Source organism: Macaca mulatta, chromosome 1, assembly GCF_049350105.2.
Source record: "Macaca mulatta isolate MMU2019108-1 chromosome 1, T2T-MMU8v2.0, whole genome shotgun sequence".
Taxonomy (NCBI): Eukaryota; Metazoa; Chordata; class Mammalia; order Primates; family Cercopithecidae; genus Macaca; species Macaca mulatta.
In genome coordinates, this window is record NC_133406.1 from 104199580 (window position 1) to 104214327 (window position 14748).

The following is a 14748-nucleotide window of genomic DNA, read 5'->3' on the forward strand; positions in this document are numbered from 1 at the left end:
TCATGAGGTTATAGCTCAAAGCTATCCTATATTTGGTAGGAGTCACCTAAATGTTCCAAGACAGACCCAAAATTTACCTTCTTCCTTTGAATGAAGCAGATTATACAATGAATCAGAGCAGAAGCATGAAAGTCTCTACACAATTAATGGGTCCCTTCTGCTGTGAACCTTCCTGTGCTGTGAACATACACTCTCTGCTATAAACTGAATGTTTGTGTCCCCTTAAAATTCCTATGCTTAAATCTGACCCCCAAAGTCATGGAATTTGGAGTTGAGGCCTTTGTGGGACGATTAGATCATGAGGACAGAGCCCTTGTGGATGAGACTAGTACCCTTATACAAAGGACCCCAGAGAGTTCTCTTCCCCCTTCTACCATGTGACAACACAGCAAGAAGACAGTTATCTGTGAACCAGCAAGCGGGCCTAACCAGACACCAAATCTGCTGGCACTTTGATTTAGGACTTCCCAGTCTCCAGAATTGTGAAAAATAAATTTCTCTTATTTATAAGTCACCCCGCATATGGTAGTTTGTGACAGCAGGTCCAACATACTACAATCCTATCTTACCACCTTCATCATCAGTGAATGGTCTCTTGGGATTCAGGTAGGCTTCAGTGGCCTAATTAATGAAAAGAGAAGGACACAATGCCCTGGTAAATTACCACTGTCACCAGAGAGGAGAGGACCTGTGTAACTACCATAAAGAAAAACATATTGCAAAAGACTCTCAATCAATCTACAATTTTAGATTGTGTAACCCAACCAACCAAACTGCAGTCAAAGGTCATATAGATGAAATCTTCATCCTGCCCCTGAAAACCTTTCTCCCGTGTGTCAAGGCTGAGCACAGTGCATGTTAACAAGCTGATATGCCAGTGATCTATTTTATAAATGCTAGAAAACAGATCCAGGAAGGTTAAGACACTTCCTTAAGGTCATTCAGCAAAAGGGGAAGCAGAGTCCAGGCTTAAAGTCTGGTTTCAATCTGGATCTTTTGACTTCAGACAGCATTCTCTTCATTCTACCATGCTTCCTCACAAAAACAAGCAGACGTCGATGTTCACATCTCTAAAGACACAACACTCCTCCCAGAAAAGAAGCCAGATTGACTTACCCAAAGATAATCAACAAGTCCCTAACTGAAATTAAGTTTTCTTAGAAATAGCTCCATAATTTCAACTTTATAAAAAATTGTGTTTCTATAGAAGAAGACTGGAATGTGTTCAGCTGATAGGATTATGAGTAAAGTCCTTTCCCTCTCCCCCCAAAAAAAATAGTCTTTAAGGTTGGGTGATATTATTTTCTTTTTCACCTTTTTTGTAAAGGAGTCCATTTTCCTAAATGCCATTCTAAAGACGTCTAAGGTCATTGAACTTAAGTCTTCAACAAGAAAGAAATGAGCTGAACAAAGCAGGAGGTATCATGTCACTCGACTTAACTTCAAAGTATTCTACAGGGCTGCAGTAACCAAAACAGCATGGTACTGGTACAAAAACAGACACATAGACCAATGTAACAGAATAGAGAGCCCAGAAATAATGTTGCATATTTACAACCATCTGATCTTCAACAGAATCAACAAAAACAAGCACTAAGAAAAGGACTCCCCATTCAATAAATGATGTTGAGATAGCTGGCTAGCCATAGGCAGAAGATTGAAACTGGACCCCTATCTTATATACCACATACAAAAATAAACTCAAGATGGATTAAAGACTTAAATGTAAAACGTAAAACCACAGAAACTTTGGAAGATAACCTAGAAAATACCATTCTGGACATAGGACTTGGCAAAGATTTCATGATGAAGACACCAAAAGCAATTGCAACAAAAACAGAAATTTACCAATGAGAACTAATTAAAAACCTTCTGCACGGCAAAAGATACTACTCACAGAGTAAATAAACAACCTACAGAATGGCAGAAAATATTTACAAACTAGGAGGGGAACAACAGACAAAGGCTTAATGTCCAGAATCTATAAGGAACTTGAACAAATTTACAAGCAAAAACCAAACCGCCCCATTAAAAAGTGGGCAAAGAACATGAATAGACACTTTTCAAAAAAAGACATACATGCGGCCAACAGGCATACAAAAAAAAATACTTGACATCACTAATCATTAGAGAAATGCAAATCAAAACCATAATAAGATACCATCTCATACTCATCAGAATAGCTATTATTAAAAAGTAAAAAAAAAAAAAAAAAAAAAAAAAAAAACAGATGTTGGCGAGGTTAAAAAAAACACACACATACTCTGCTGGTGGGATTGCAAATTAGTTCAGCCATTCTGGAAGGCAGTGTGGTGATTCCTCAAAGAGCTAAAAGGAGAATTACCATTTGACCCAGCAATCTTATTATTGGTTGTATACCCAAAGGGCCATAAATTGTTCTACCATAAAGACACATGTTCATTGCAGCACTATCCACAATAGCAAAGACATGGAATCAAATTAAATGGCCATCAATGGTAGACTGAATAAAGAAAACATAGTACATACGTAGAGAAAAGAAAGAAAGATCAGACTGTTACTGTGTCTATGTAGAAAGGCAAGACATAAGAAATTCCATTTTGACCTGTACCTTGAAAAATTGCTTTGCTGAGATGCTGTTAATTTGTAACTTTGCCCCAGCCACTTTGCCCCAACCTTGTGCTCACAGATGTGTTGTATGGAATCAAGGTTTAAGGGATCTAGGGCTCTGCAGGATGTGCCTTGTTAACAACATGTTTACAAGCAGTATGCTTGGTAAAAGTCATCGCCATTCTCTAGTCTCAATAAACCAGGGGCATAATGCACTGTGAAAAGCTGCAGGGACCTCTGCCTTGGAAAGCCAGGTATTGTCCAAGGTTTCTCCCCATGTGATAGTCTGAAATATGGCCTTGTGGGTTGAGAAAGACCTGACAGTCCCCCAACCCGACACCAGTAAAGAGTCTGTGCTGAGGTGGATTAGTAAAAGAGGAAGGCCTCTTGCAGTTGAGATAGAGGAAAGCCACTGTCTCCTGCCTACCCCTGGGAACTGAATGTCTCGGTATAAAACCCGATTGTACATTTGTTCAATTCTGAGATAGGAGAAAAACTGCCCTATGAGGGGAGGCGAGACATGTTGGCAGCAATGCTGCTTTGTTATTCTTTACTCCACTGAGATATTTAGGCGGAGAGAAACATAAATCTGGCCTATGTGCACATTCAGGCATAGTACCTCCCCTTGAACTTAATTACGACATAGATGCTTTTGCTCACATGTTTTCTTGCTGACCTTCTCCCTATTATCACCCTGCTCTCCTACTGCATTCCTCTTGCTGAGATAGTGAAAATAATAATCAATAAAAAACTGAGAGAACTCAGAGACCAGTGCTGGTGCAGGTCCTTGGTATGCTGAGTGCTGGTCTCCTGGACCCACTGTTGTTTCTCTATATTTTTGTCTCTGTGTCTTATTTCTTTTTTCAGTCTCTTGTCCCACCTGACGAGATATACCCGCAGGTGCGGAGGGGCTGGCCACCCTTCATACATACACACCATGGAATACTATGCAGTCATACAAAAGAATGAGATCACGTCCTTTGCAGCAACATGGATGGAGCTGGAGGCTCCATTCACGCCTTAGTATTGTAGGCACCCTACTGTCAAAAATATAACTGAGTTCTTGACTTAAAAATATAATATTCATCTGTGACTCTGAAAATTTTTAAGTTTCTCTTTCCACATCAAAGGACATGATCTCATTATCCTAAGCAAATTAACACAGGAACAGAAAACCAAATATTGAATGTTCTCACTTACAAGTAGGAGCTAAACAAGGAAAACACACAGATACTAGGAGGAGAACAACAGACTCTAGGGCCTACTTGAGGATGGTGGGTGGGAGGAGGGAGAGAATCAGAAAAAATAACTATTAGATACTATGTTTATTACCAGGTGACAAAATTACCTGTACACCAAATCCCCATTACCTATATGACAAACCTGCACAGATACCACTGAAACTAAAATGAAAGTTAAGAAAGAAAGAAAGAAAGAAAGAAAGAAAGAAAGAAAGAAAGAAAGAAAGAAAGAAAGAAAGAAAGAAAGAAAGAAAGGAAGGAAGGAAGGAAGGAAGGAAGGAAGGAAGGAAGGAAGGAAGGAAGGAAGGAAGGAAGGAAGGAAGGAAGGAAGGAAGGAAGAAAAAGAGCTAGTGAGTGTCACTCTCATAAGAACATGCCTTAGTACTGTAGACACCACAGTGTCAAAAATATAACTGAGCTCTTGACTTAAAAATATGATGCTCATCTGTGTCTCTGAAATCTTGTATGTTTCTTTTTCCATGTCAAATTATTTCAAGATCTCTTCAGGGCCCTCTCCCTGATGCGCAGGTCTCCAGGACTCTGACTCTACTGAGTGCCAGTCACCAAGTCTGGCCTGGAGTTCAGTGGCTAGGCAGTTTCTCCACCTCGCTGGTCTCTGAACACAACCTACTTTGTTGCCTGAGGGATCCTTAGAAATTGTGCCACTTTGTGAGGAGAGATGGTTTTACAGGAAGATATGCGGTTACCTGGGGAGGGCTAGTCTATCTGCCCTCCAGGACAAGCATGGCCAGATTTGTGGGAAGGAATGCATTCCGGGCAACAGACCAGAGGGTTTACTCAGTGACTTCCTCTGTGACCTTGGGCCAGTGATTCCTCACTTACAAAAGACGGTTTTGGATTAGACAATCTTGAGGGTTCCTCCCTGCTCTAACTTTCTGCAAGACTAAGTTTCTAATGCTAAATCCCAGAGGATTTATTTGAAAGAGATAGACACATCAGGTAGGACAGACCTTTAGCAACCAAATATTAATAACAGCTCATTTTAATGTGTTTACTCTGCGTCATGCACTGTTTTAACACTCCACATACATTGCCTCACTTAATCTTCACAGTAACTTTATGAGATAGGAATTATTATTATCACTAACTTACATATCAGTAAACTAAGTTCAGAGAAGTTACTTAACCTGCCCAAGGTCACATTAGTAGGTAACAGAGGTAGGTAACTAGTAGATAACTAGTAGGTAACTACCAATAGGTAACTAGCAGGTAAAAAAGTCAACTCTTTAACTCAGCCAGTTTGACTCCAGAGCCATGTTCTTTGCTGCTGCTTCACATTGAAAGATCTGTCTGCAGGCTCAGTGTCTCCCATGTGACATTTACTGACTGTTGGTTTCTCCAGATTCACTCTGCCTCTTCCCTACAAGTTGCCCAAATTGTTTATGGCTTCCCTTGTACAAAGTTTAAAACTAAAAACAAAAAACAAAAAACAAACAACAACAAAAAAACACCTTTGCTCAAGTCCCAGCACATAGGTATAAATAATATAGAGGCAGAGTAGAATTATATAAAGTAGATGTGAAAGCTGAAAACTGAGGGAGTTATATTCATATCCAGCAGGTAGGGAAGTGGTTTAGAAAGTAGAATAACTTCCTGGATCCCTGAAATCACTGACTGCACAAAAATTCATAACCACCTCCTCCACATTTTCACTTGTTTCTGCCTGGTTCCCAGGTGAAGGTTGCTTGGGAGGTGCTGTTCAGTTCCAAGATGCTCAATTAAAAGATGGGGATGAGTCACTGAACTTGGGGAATGTAGAAAAGTCAGAAGAAGAAAAGCTAGAAGTCCTCCCTTGCGTCCCCCCACCTATTCATGTAGAAGAGGTTCCTCTGTGCCTCCTCTTTCTCCTGGGGTTATCCATGACAATGAAAACCCCACTGGGAAAAGGCATAAGGAGTCTGAGAAGATCAACTGTGATTTATCCATGAGTAGAGCATTGCAAACTGTAATCAGCTATTAGAATCCATACAATAAAATATTAGTCGAATGCCAGTATGTGCAAGGCAATCTGGAGATATAGGGTACTTGCCCTCTTGACTAAGTCTTCCACAGTAAAACCTCAATAAATTTGAAGTTTTCCACCAAGTGACAGAGCAGCATTTGGAAGTGGTCCCCTGGGGTAGGAAGCATCTTGCCCGGACCCTTAGGGAGGAAAAGAAAAATGCAATAGTTTGAGGAAAGCAAAACCTCTATCCTCAACCCACCATGGGCTTGGATCTTAAGTATGCTATTATCGTTTTTCCTCGTGTGCTCCTGGGATCCAGCTCACAGCATCCAAAGCTGGAATCAACCGAAACTGGCCACATCTCACATAATATTGTTTTTGGTTCACTCTCTGTGATTAGCCAAAACCCCCTGAGCACAGAGGAAACACTGTTTCCTTTTGACTACTTTAAACCCTTTCATTTCTCATAGGAAGGGCACTGACTTTTCCACTATAAAGAAAATAGAAAACTGGGCATGGGGCATCATAGGGAAGGGAAGTCTGCAGGGTGTGCTTGTTTGGAGCCCAGGCTTTGAGTTCCTGTTTCAGCTCTCTACTTTCTAGCTGTGTGACTTGGTACATTACTTATCCTTAGTAAGCCTCGCTCCTGTCGTCTGTGGAAGGGGTGGATAATATTTACCTCCCAGGACTTTTTTAACTCCAGAGACTTTAAAAAACACTGCACATAAAATCACTGGCTCCCCCAAAGTACTTGGCACTGTGCCTTGCACATAGTAGGTTCTTAAGAAATGGTAACTATTATTGCTGTTGCTTCCAAAATGTGCAAGAGGCAATGATGAGATTTTGCTTTGGAGTCTATGTTTGCGCTTAATAAGCTATAAAAGTGTGCCTATTCTCTTAGTTCATTCAACAGACATTAGTTGAGAACTTAGCATGTGCCTGAATGAGCTAGACTCTAGAGACAAATGATACTTAACACATTTTCTCCTCCTTCAGGATTTCACAGCCTAGCAGGGGGGAAAGTATTATATAAACTAATAACAACAGTGGTGTGACAAGTGTTGTAGAGGAAAGTGCTGTGTGGGATAAGAAGGGAGCAATTAATTCACTTGGTTGGAAACAGCTTAGTGTGACTCAGGCTGGAATTACAAGGCCGAGCTGTTCTGCCCATTTCTGCTTGTGACTTGGAGCATGTGACTAGGAGTAAGGCAGAAGTCTTATGAGCCTTTAGACCAAATAGGTAAGTGTTAGACACTATTCTTGACTGTTCACTTGCACTCATGCACACACACACACATTCCAATGCACTACCACACCCTGCGTTCCCCCCCACACACACATATACTTCAAATCACCTGTATACATGCACATGTACATTCCAACTTAAGCACACACACAGTTTTCAACCCACTTGCCTATAAACACACACACATTTCAGCTTGCACATGCATGCACACACACATTTCAATCAGTTACTAGAATGTGACATTCCACTTCTTGTCTGTTTCTGGCTGTCTACACTGCTTGGCCAGGCCCAGGACTTCTCTCTGAACTCCAACAATTTCTGAACACCCTTCCTGTCTACACTTTCAGCTCTCTCAAAATGTTCAGTTACCCTTCCTGTCTGTGCTCACAACTTCAGTCTCATTCCCACCAAATCATCCTCTTTTCTACAGCCACAGGGATTTTTCTAAAACTCAACTCCACAGGGTCTCTTTTCTGCTTAAATAAAACTTCATTGACCACTTCTCTACTTCCCATTACTGATCCTAGCATGATGCACAAGGCCTTCCATGATCTCACCTGTCCCAACAACTCAGCCGTCTTTCTGCCACTTATATTCACTTATCCATTTATTAAACAGATATTAGCTAAGTGCCTACTATGTACAGGTCTTTGACCTGGGTACATTCTCTTTGAAACACAAGCTTTAGCAGGTCTAATGAAGTGTGGTTCCTTGAAAGTCCCAAGCCGCCTCCAGGCTACAGGCCTTTGCTCACTTGTTCCTTTTGACTGGTAGACTTGCCATCAACAATGACATGATCAGGACCCTACCATTTCCCACCATTGTCCCCTCAGAGAATTGAGCACATGTGCATTTGCAGTCGCTTTCACCCTGTGGTTGCTGCTGTGCCAGCACCAGAACCCCTTTCTTCTACTCATTGGCTTATATGTGCATCCCTGTCCCCACTACCCTTTAATCTCTACATTATTCCACATCTCCACCATCCAGCATCATCCCTGGACCATAAGAATCTCTTAGGAAGCACTTTCTGAGTGAAGCAATATTTCTCTTTTTTTTTTTTTTTTTTTTGTGAGATGGAGTTTTGCTCTTGTTGGCCAGGCTGGAATGCAACAGCGCGATCTCGGCTCACTGCAACCTCCACCTCCTGAGTCCAGGCGATTCTCCTGCCTCAGCCTCCCGAGTAGCTGAAATTACAGGTGCCCGCCGCCATGCCCGTCTAATTTTTTTTTTTTTGTACTTTTAGTAGAGACAGGGTTTCACTATGTTGGCCAGGCTGGTCTCAAATTCCTGACCTCAGGTGATCCACCCGCCTCAGCCTACCAAAGTGCTGAAATTACAGGCGTGAGTCACCACACCCGGTCAATGTTTCTCTTCTTATCCAAATCATGAAATTTAGTTGTGCCGTTTTTATCCCTCCCAGTTAAAGATGTCCTAGAGAGGAAACTGTATACTCAGTTTTCCAACATTGTAGCAAACAATAAATAACCACTGTATAGTGCTCCGCACCAGTTGATCTTTATACTAGTAGGTGGCAGAAGTAAGACTCAGGTGCAAATTTCTGACTAAATGCTGTGTCCAAAAGAACAGGCAAAAATAAAACAGAGATAATTGGTGAAACAGTAAAGCAAAAGGGGTGAGCTGCTCTCACCAAAAGATAAATGTCACACTTCACGAGGTTCACTGATTACCTATGAAAGCAGGTTAATTGTGCTCTGTATTATTAAGTTCTAGGAGGAAGAGTTTCTGTTATTCATTCATTAATTCATTCACTCACTCATTCATTCTTCAGCATATATTACTGAGTACCAAATATATCTGGGTCTGTGTTAAGTGCTAGGTAATCCATCCGTGAATTAAGAGCACGTGAATTAAGAGCACATGAACTGCTATTGGTGAGAGCAGACCACCCCTTTTGCTTTACAGAACACTCTGCATTGGGATGGCAGCCTGAATGGAGGGAGAGGGAAACAGACAGATTGAAGATAGGTTCTGGAGGGTGAAACAAGCCTTGCTGATGGCTCGTATGTCGAAAGAATAATCAAGGATGACTCGGCTTGAATACCTGAATTTTGCCATTTATTGAGTTTGGGAAAAACAGAAAAGCAATACATTTGGAGGAAAGGTAAACCCAGTTTTGGACACAGCAAGCTTAAATTATCTATAAATCATCCAAGTAGAAATAAGCATTCTGATTGTTATCTAATCCGGAGCTCAGAGATGAGGCCTGAGCTAGAGATATAAATGGAGGGACAAAAGAGTATAAATGGCCTTTAAAGGATGAGACTAGAGAGATTACCTAGAGAGACAGTATGTATAAAAAGGGAAGAAAAAGGGGCCAAGACCCTTACTGAGGCTCTTTCTACTCTACCACACTGCCATTTTTTGCTTGGATTTATAAGTGGAGAAAATAGATACATATGTAAAATGTATCGGCTGAAATGGACATAGCATGGTACATGGGGGGAAATGCTGGAACTGGTCTGTTTTTTTGTTTTGTTTTGTTTTAACTAAAGTGCTATAGGTGAAGGAAAAAATGGAGATCTGAATCATTGAAGTTCTTAAAAAACAGATTCTAGCTCTCTCTCTCTCTCTCTCTCTCTCTCTCACACACACACACACACACACACACAATGACAGATGATAATCAGCTACCCATACACAAATGAAAAATACAAATCCCATGAACCAAAAATGCTTCATCTTCTCATCTTTTAATAGGACACAAGAGAAATAAAACACCAGAGTTGCCCTAACATTAGTTCATTCCTCTCCCATGACTCATTAAGCATTGATGTCACCTTAAAATTTTACAATTAAGAGAAATTGGTCCTACGTGCATTAATGGAGCTCTTCCCTGCCCTGGACCCTGCAGGGTCTATCTAACATGAAGCAACAGAGTTTATGGGGAATATAAGAGGGTGATGTTCCCATACCCTTCCTGAACCGGGGCCCCACCTTTGAGAACACCAACTGGCTCCCAAAAGCTGCCCTTTAAGAGGCTCTTTCTGTGCACAAACTTTTTAATGATGTATTAATTTTTCTTGAAAGGTAGGGTAGGGGAAAGAATTTGGAAGTACACTTGAGCTAATTGTTGTATTTACAAAATTAATGTCTTTATGTCTAATTACAGAACTAAAATGGGCAATTAGAGCCCATAATTAAAGAATGTACATAATGATGAAATTACAGTGTGCAATGATTCAGGAAAAATCTTAATTATACTCTGTGAACCTGAAGTTCCTGGCACTATCTCACATTGCTATTTTCATCCCAGAAATCATTTGTATGAGCTCACAGGTTTTCCATGTCTCTGAGTGGGGATGCTTCATGGGGACAGAGAGGCCCTGAGAACGTGCCCACTGGTAACTTTCACTAAGACCAGTCAGCACAGTCCATCCTCATGAGAATGGCTGCCAGAACATTGAAAAAACTAAAACTGTAATGACTAGTGTGATAGAAAGCTGTTCTCTGAGCAGTTTTCAAAAATTAATCTTTTACCACAACATTATGGGTGGAGATTTGCCTAAGTACTACTTATTTAGAAGCATCATCAAGACATTTGGTCAGTTAATTAAGAAACAATAAAGTATATATGAATCTATATGCATATATGTATATACATATATATTTAGTTTAGTATAAATATGCATATGTGGGTACACATATAATACATAGTTTTTAAAAGAATATGAAGAAAGACAAGAACATCACATGTGATGTAGTTTGTGTAGATACAGGCACTAATTTGTGCACTACTTTGCAAAAAACTATTCAGAAATATAACAGACAAAAGGTAGAAAAGCAAAAAGTCAAGGTACAAGAGGGAAAATGTAGAGGACCAGGAGCCAGAGGATCTACCTGAATGGAATGCCAAAATTATGTCAGACTTTTTTTTTATAAGCACTACTTATATGTTGACTCATTTAATCCCCATCACAACTCTATGAGACAGACACAATTGTTTTATAGATGAAATAATAGAAGCACAGAATGGTTAATAATTTGCCAGTTACCCAGCTGGTAAGTGATGGAACCAGGTTTAGAACACAAGCACCTGGCTGAAGAGCCCAGCAGTGGTTCACTGAAAGCTTTTGAGCAACAGAGTGACACAAGAAGATGTATCAAGAGTATGTGCTCTGGTAGCTCTAAAGAGGATGAACTAAAGTTGAGAGGAAACTGTAAGCATGAAACTATAGCGATTGCCCAGAAAAGTGACCAAGACAGTCTGACCATTGAGAGTGACAAACAAATGGAGGGAGAGATGAAAGACATCGTGGGAATAGACAGGGTAGGACTGAGTGGTAGTTATGATAGGGAAGGTAGGTCAAAGATGACTATGTTTTTGACCTAAATGACAAAACGAATTGTGATAACATTATCAGAGACAGGAAAGGGAAGGAAGAATACAATGGAAGAGTTGAGTTCTTCACAGATGTATCTTTGAGATGTCTGAGGGCTTCCACAAGGAGGTGTCCATCAGGCAGCTAGAGATTCCAGAAAAGAGCTTGATTGATCGGGCTAGAAAGGCTAATTAGAAAGGAGACTAGGAAGAGAGAACGGAAGCCAGGGGCAGCCCGACAAGGCCAAGGGAGAGAACACAGAGGAGAAGGAAAGGGGAGTCACAGAAAGGACATGACTCCAAAGTAAAAAAGGCAGTAGTTATTAGTCACCACCTCCCAGAAGCTTCTCAGCCTTCACCTAGAATAACCCCATCTTCCTCTATCATAGCTCACACATTTGGGACATGGTAACCCTTGGGAAATGCTAATGATATGATCATTGCTATTTATTAACATTGCTCAACAGTCAGCTCCAAAAGGGCATCTGTCTTGTTCACTGCTGAATCCTGGAAGCCTTGTGCTTAGCCTGGCATTAAATATATGTCCTGGGCAATAAAGGAGTGAGTACAGGATTGGAAGAACTGAGCTGATGACAAGTTGGCAGTAGGAACTCATTCCCAGTCCAGTGCCATTTCTACTGTGCCCCCATGACCTTCTCCTCTCCCGACCACTGCCCCCAGCTTCTCAGGGGCAGCCCTCACAGCTCAGTAATGAGTACCCACGTGATAGGTTCACATGTTACAGACCACGCGTGCATGTGTGCTGACAGGGTACAAAGAGGCCAAGCCACAGCCACTTTTCCCCTCACAGACCACACCCCTCATTTACTGTGAACCTCCTGGCACATGAAGAAAAGGTTAAATACAGCATTTCAACCACCATAACAAGCATAAAATGTTTATCAGGGCCAAAGGAAAAAGCAGCACCCCACCCTCGGGCCTCCCATCACTTGTACCAGAGTCCAATCACTGAAATTAGTGTTCTGGTTCCTCAGCTAACATAACCACTTACTCCTGGCAAATCAGAGAGAAGCCACTTACCCTTCCAGATCACATAAGCCTCTGGGTATCAACAGACAACAGAAGCACTAGGGGTTTTCCCTTGGTTAAAGCAACTGAAATCAGAGGCATCAGCAAAGCTGAATTCAGTCAATCTTATCCAAAGTATTTGGGTTTATCTTAGCTAAATTATTAATGCCCAAGAGGAAACTAGAGGGAAACAGTTTATTTTATCATTGTTGTCACAGCTCTTCTGATCTTTCAACTTGGCTAGGCTATAGACCCCAGTTACTCAAACACTGATCTAGGTGTTGCTGTGAAGGTGTTCTATAGATTGATTAAAATCCATCATGGGTTGACTTTACATGAGGAAGATTATCCTAGGTAACCTGAACAAGCCTGATTCAATCAATTGCAAAGCCTTAAAAAGCAGAGCTGTGGCAGGCACAATGGCTCACATCTGTAATCCCAGTACTTTGGGAGGCCAAGGCGGGCAGATCACAAGATCAGGAGTTCCAGACCAACCTGGCCAACATGGTGAAGCCCCATCACGACTAAAAATACAAAAATTAGCCAGGCATGGTGGCACATGCCTGTAATCCCAGCTACTGGCGAGGCTGAGGAGGGAGAATCACTGGAACCCAAGAGGCAGAGGTTGCAGTGAGCCGAGATCGCGCCACTGCACTCCAGCCTGGGCAACAGAGCCAGACTCTGTCTCAAAAACAAACAAAAAAAACCAAATGTTTACAAAGCAAATCATCTATATAAACAAAATTGCAGGGAGAACTTAAACCTTTTTAACCTTTAGAAAGCAAACCATTTTCAGGAATTTTAAAAACGCATTATTAGTTGATAATGTATGTAGCAGCAATGATAAAGTTCCCAGTTTCTCTGTTCATCACAGCAGGGCCCGTCACATTGTGCTAGCAACGCTTGCTGGCCATGCTTCTCTGTTAACATTAATGCACCCATGGAGAAAGTAGCCCAGTTACAGAAAGATACAGCTGTCTCTCTTTAAATGGGCTGGTGATCCCTGACCAAAAGCAGGAAAAATAATATGTAGTACATTTCAAGCCCAAATAAACAGAATATCAATTTTAAGGAAGAATTACTGTATTCATAAATTAAATAATTCACATAAAGGGATCAATTCTTCTGTCTAGCACATAAGCACTTCATAAATATTAGCCATTATTATTGAATTATTAATTAATGAGTATACATTTATTGATTAGTAATTAGGATTGGCGATACAATAATTAAAATAACTAATGTTATTATTGCTGATACAATTAAGTATACCTACACATGCATGTCTATAACAAAAGTGTTCACCAAAAAGCTATGTAACATTCAAGTTTTTGGACTTGACTGTGATGTGTTTGGAAAATGGGAGAAAATAGATTTGATTCCCATTTACATCTCAACTTACTTAAAATTCTAATGGTATTCGATCATCTCCATTGTTTCACAGCCCTTGAACAGGCTTCAGAAGCATTATAGCCATATTTCATAAATTAAAAATCAGAATACTGCATTTTACAAACAACATTTTTCCCCAGTTGGTGAATTTTTGTGAAAAATATCTAAAGTTGTCATATTCAGTTATAGTAATAATTTAGTAAGCGCCTTATATTGAGAAGAATAAAATAATAAAAGGAATATAAAATTTAGTAAAAATATTTCTAGTCACTATTGTTTGCATGTTTGAAATCAGAACTACCCTTAAAAATCCTACACGTATTTGTCACCATGTGACATTAGCAAAGGTTATAATATTTGCACCCCAAAAGAACTAAAGTACATTTCCTTAAATATTTTCTTAGGTATTTAAATAATGTCAGGAGTCTGCCCCTGACTCCACCGCCAGATTCTTGTGAATGGATAATGTTTCTGCTGCACCTAAGTCAAATCTCTCCCCATCCCCACCTACTTAATAGTGTGGTGTGTTGAATTGTGTCCAAGAAAGACTCTATTTACAAATAAGGAACCAAAGAGTTAAGGTTATATTCATAGGTAACCTTAGGAATGTAACCTTATTTGAAAATAGGGTCTTTGCAGATGTTTTCAAGTTAAAATGAAGTTATCTGTAGTGGGATGTCACCCAATCACTAGGATCTAAGGGAAAGGAGAAAAAGATGTGGACACAGAGACAGAGAGACATACACAAGAATGAGTATGCAAACATCAAGGCAGAGATTGGACTGATTGCAAGAGCCATCAAAAATTAGATGTTGAAGAAAGATGCTTCTCTAGAATCTTCAGAGGGAGTATGGCCCTGCTGACACCTTAATCTTGGACTTCCAGCCTCCAGAACTGTGAGACAATCAATTTCTGTTGTTCTAAGCCACCTAGTTTGTGATCACTT

At 40.5% G+C, this 14748-nt stretch overlaps 1 protein-coding gene and 1 pseudogene across 11 annotated transcripts in view; one reads left to right on the forward strand and one right to left on the reverse strand.

Moving 5' to 3' along the window:
- The window catches only part of DDR2 (discoidin domain receptor tyrosine kinase 2), a 160725-nt gene that overhangs the window by 101225 nt on the left and 44752 nt on the right, over positions 1–14748 (reverse strand). For 3 of the 11 annotated variants that reach the window (XM_077939434.1, XM_077939420.1, XM_077939423.1), the window contains one exon: positions 5881–5993. The exons of the other annotated variants lie outside the window; for them this stretch is intronic. The gene's annotated coding sequence lies outside the window, so the exon portion shown is untranslated. The remainder of the gene's footprint in view (positions 1–5880; positions 5994–14748) is intronic. 11 annotated transcript variants of the gene reach the window in all.
- On the forward strand, positions 2733–3388 carry LOC144338648 (uncharacterized; annotated as a pseudogene).